We start from the raw sequence: 4,470 nt of genomic DNA, 5'->3' as shown, positions 1-4,470 counted from the left end.
GTGACTTCAGTGGAGTGTAAGATGCGGGAAGCACGATTGAGATGGTTCGGACACGTGAAGAGGAGGGGCATGGATGCCCCGGTCCGTAGGTGTGAGAGGCTAGCGTTGGATGGTTTTAGACGGGGTAGGGGTAGACCGAAGAAGTACTGGGGTGAGGTGATTAGGCGGGACATGGAACAGTTACAGCTTACCGAGGACATGACCCTAGATAGGAAGGTCTGGAAGACGCGAATTACGGCAGAGGATTAGGGCCTGTTCGGGTCGCTAATGTAGGGAGGTAATTGGTGGGGGTGTATTCCTGGTATGATTCCGTATTCAATGTTCTGTTCCGTGTTCCGTGTTCTATGTTTGTTACGAATCTGTGTGCTTTCCTCTGCTTTATATTCCTGCATTCCTGCTTTACTCTGTTTTATATTCCTTATGGCTGCAGTATCTATGTTATGTCATCTGCTTCTGTGCTGTACTATGTGTTTGTTTGATATCTCGTAACTTGAGCCGGGGGTCTTTCGGAAACAGCCTTTCTACTTCATCAGAGGTAGAGGTATGGACTGCGTACATCTTACCCCCCCCAGACCCCACAAAGTGGGAATACACTGGGTTTGTTGTTGTTGTTGTTGTTGTTGGAAATTGAACCTGAAACACCACGATATTCAACCTACTTTCATTAACCACTAGACCAACCCTTTGGGTGCTAGAATTTCGTCAAATATTTATACACATTCACTAAAAACTTCAAAATATGCACTAAATGCAACTAAACATACAATACCCCTTCTACACATACTCTCTGTCTTCCCAGCATACAAAAGTGCTAGGTGATTTCTTCTCACTTCTTATAGCCTTAGCGGACAGAGTTACCTAGTATTGTTGGTAGTGGAAGGTGACAGGTATCCTACGAAATTAGTTGAGATGCACAAAAGTTGATATACATACATACATATATATATATATATATATATATATATATATATAACTTCTCTGTCTGGCAGCACCCAAAGGTGTGGCCTAGTGGTTCAACGAAGTGGCTTGAGCACCATGAGGTGTCGGGTCCGATTCCAACAGAGACATACACTAGGTCTATTCTAGTCATAATATATATATATATATATATGTATATTCTCTGTTTGGCAGCACCCAAAGTGTGGCCTAGTGGTTCAACGAAGTGGCTTGAGCGCCATGAGATTTATATATATATCTTCTCTGCCTGGCAGCACCCAAAGGTATGACCTAGTGATTCAACGAAGTGGCTTGAGCGCCATGAGTTCTTGGCTCCAATTCCAACATAGACATACAGTAGGTCTATTCTAGTCATGATGGATAGAATCACCTAGAGTTACTTGGTACCTGTTGTCAGTGGGAGTTAGGCAGGTATTCCGTCTAACTAGTCACTTGTGCGCAAGCCAACCCCGACAGGCCTGGACACCACGGTTATCCGGAAAAAAAAAAAACTTTCCGTCTGACACATTTATTGTCTTGAGAGTCGAACAAACTCTTTATCTTTCACTACAATTTTGTCGAATATTTCGTACAAAGTATGCACCATTTATTTGAACTAAAATAAATTAATGAATTAAATATCACAATCCCATACAAAAATTTACATGCCTTTAAACTCGTCCTGTGAACCCATCATCCATTTTTGGCAACAAATAGATACACATAACTTACACAGAGGAGAAACAGTTAATTGAAATCTTACGCTGAGAAATCGTTAGTCTTACGATTGAATGAAGTGATGAATTATGGCCGTTGGATCAAACAATAAGGGAAAAAGGGGAGATGGGTTTTGTTGTTAGTTAAGGGGCTTTAATTAGATATGGAAACGAAGAAGGAAGAACCAATAAGGAAACAAAAAGGTGACTAATTCCCTCTCTCCATATATACTTTCAAATTATTGAGAATTAGTAAAATCAGTTGAAAAAGTATTTAAAAAGCAAATTATAATTAATATTTTATATATAAAAAATTTAAATATTATATATATATATATATATATATATATATATATATATATATATATATTAGAGCAGGTTGGATGAAGTGGAGGCTAGCCTCGGGAGTATTGTGTGATAAGAAGATGCCCCTTAAGCTTAAAGGCAAATTCTATAGAGTGGCAGTTCGTCCGACCATATTGTATGGTGCGGAGTATTGGTCAGTCAAGCACTCGTACATCCAAAAATTGAAGGTGGTGGAAATGAAAATGTTGCGTTGGATGTGTGGGCTTACTAGAGGTGACAAAGTAAGAAATGAAACTATTCGGGAGAAGGTAGGAGTGACTTCAGTGGAAGACAAGTTGCGGGAAGGAAGACTACGATGATTTCGGCAGGTGATGAAAAGGAGTGCGGATGCCCCAGTCCGAATATATGAAAGGCTTGTTTAGGATGGCTTAAGGAGGGGTAGAGGTCGGCCGAAGAAATACTGAAGGGAGGTGATTAGACATGACATGGAACATCTCCAGCTGACTGATGGTATGACCCTAGATAGGAAAGTGTGGAGGTGGTGGATAAGAACAGAAGGCTAATGCGGGTGTGTGGGTTGTAGCTTGCAGTATGGAGAGTCTTGTGTAGTCGGGTTAGTAAGCCTAGGTCCGTGTTTATAGGGTCCTTGTTATGAGAGTGTAAGTTATTACTAGGTGGGTGCACCAGGTCTTATGTCTTAGTACCTATTTTCTTATTCCATGTCGCCCTTATGTCTCGTATTTCATATTTCTTTGATATCTATTTTATTATTTTTTATTCCTGATTTTCTATTATGTTTTCCATCCCTTTGTTTACTGTTCTCTACTTTGAGCCGGGGGTCTATTGAAAACAGTCTCTCTACTTTCTCGGAGGTAGCGGTATGGACTTCGTACATCTTATCCTCCCCAGATCCACTCTTGTGGGAATACACTGGGTATGTTGTTGTTGTATGTATATATATATATATATATATATATATATACATATATATATATATTATGTCGGTTTGATTTGACTTTTTTTTTTGTTAATACCAAACCAAACCAAGAATGGTCGGTTTTTTTTCTAACACCAAACCAATCAAACCAAATCATAAGTCGATTTTTTCCTCGATTTGATTTGGTTCGTCGATTCGTTTTGACTTGACGGTTTGGTCTGCACATTCCTACTCCCATCATCTTTTTTTTTAGGGGGGGGGGAAAGGGGGGTGGGGTTTACGAGGGTTTGCCCATAGAATTCTAATTTCTAGTTTTCTTTTTTATAATTATGGTGTCAGGTGAGTTGTCGTTTTATGCTCTTTAATTAATTTTATCGGATATTTAAACCCTCTTTGTCAGAAATAAATAATTCAGATAACTCTGGATATCAAGATTAGGATAAATGAAAAAAAAATACCTAGTGTTCTAATTTTCTAATTTTATGATATCTCCATGAATTTTTAATAATAATTTTAATTTTGAATCATGATTTTATTTTAATTCTTTTAGCATTTGAAATTTGATTCATAACATCATATTTAGTGTAATTTCATATGTGGAGTTTAGAACAACTAGAGTATGCGTGTATCTTGTGCCTACCTTCGAAGACAGAGAAATTGTTGTCATTTCAAAGCAGATCGAAGAGGAAACGATGGAGATGAAAAGCTCATATCACAATATCACTGAAAGTGTGATGAAGTGTTCCAAAAAAAGAAACCGTAACTACAGTAAAATATTGAGATAACCAAAGTACCATAAATAGAAATTAGTAATACAAATCAAACAACAAGAAATTATAAAAAAAAAAAAAAAAAAAGCTACAATTACTAATATGAAAGGATACACTAAATAACGCTCTACCATCTACAACCTTTCATCAAAGATAATTATAACCATTAAGAAAAAAAATCTCATATAGCCAAGCCAACTTGTGTCAATAATTTTTGTAGCTTTAAAAGTAAGTTTAGAAAAAATAGTCATAGATTATTATTCAAATAAAATGATTAAAACTTTTTTTAAAAAATTCTAAAAAGGGAAAGATATATTTATCTGTATTTTCCAGAAATTATCCCTTAAAGTTTCTAGCATTTATATTATTTTTTATTATCTCTAAAAAATTTAAATACAAAATTGAGGAAACTTGAGCGAACATGGTTAAAAAAAAGTATTATCAGAGTTTCATCAAAACTTTAAAAAATATATACGTATATAATAAATGTTAAATCAATGTATAAATATTATATAACATATATACATTATTTATATTCATATTTTATAATAATTATAAAACTTGAACGTATATGACAAAAACAATTATCAGATTTTCACCAAAAAAATTTAAATTTATCAATCTCTATCTTTAAATCATGAGTTGTTGCATGAGTATTAGCAACTCGCTCTTTTTCTTTAAGAATTCTTTGAATTTCAGACATAATATAAGATCCTTTTTTAGAAGTAATTTTTCATTATTTTTTAATAAAACTAGTAGAAAATTTTTCCATTTTTTCCTATTATTTGAGATTTTATCTTAGATA

The 4,470-nt window shown here is 35.2% G+C and overlaps 1 protein-coding gene across 9 annotated transcripts in view; it reads right to left on the bottom strand.

The window, feature by feature from the left end:
* Positions 1–1,902, bottom strand: part of LOC107870662 (CDP-diacylglycerol--serine O-phosphatidyltransferase 1) — a 19,855-nt gene extending 17,953 nt beyond the window's left edge. For 2 of the 9 annotated variants that reach the window (XM_016717258.2, XM_016717255.2), the window contains exon 1: positions 1,700–1,857. The gene's annotated coding sequence lies outside the window, so the exon portion shown is untranslated. Of the gene's footprint in view, positions 1–1,344; positions 1,577–1,605 lie in introns of those variants that run through there. The other 7 variants (XM_047413029.1, XM_047413028.1, XM_016717257.2 and 4 more) reach the window with 6 other exon arrangements.
* Between the last annotated feature and the right edge of the window lie 2,568 nt (positions 1,903–4,470).

Source organism: Capsicum annuum, chromosome 5, assembly GCF_002878395.1.
Source record: "Capsicum annuum cultivar UCD-10X-F1 chromosome 5, UCD10Xv1.1, whole genome shotgun sequence".
NCBI classification, from domain to species: Eukaryota; Viridiplantae; Streptophyta; class Magnoliopsida; order Solanales; family Solanaceae; genus Capsicum; species Capsicum annuum.
Note: the sequence above shows the minus strand (reverse complement) of the source record. Positions and strands in the feature narration are given on the sequence as shown.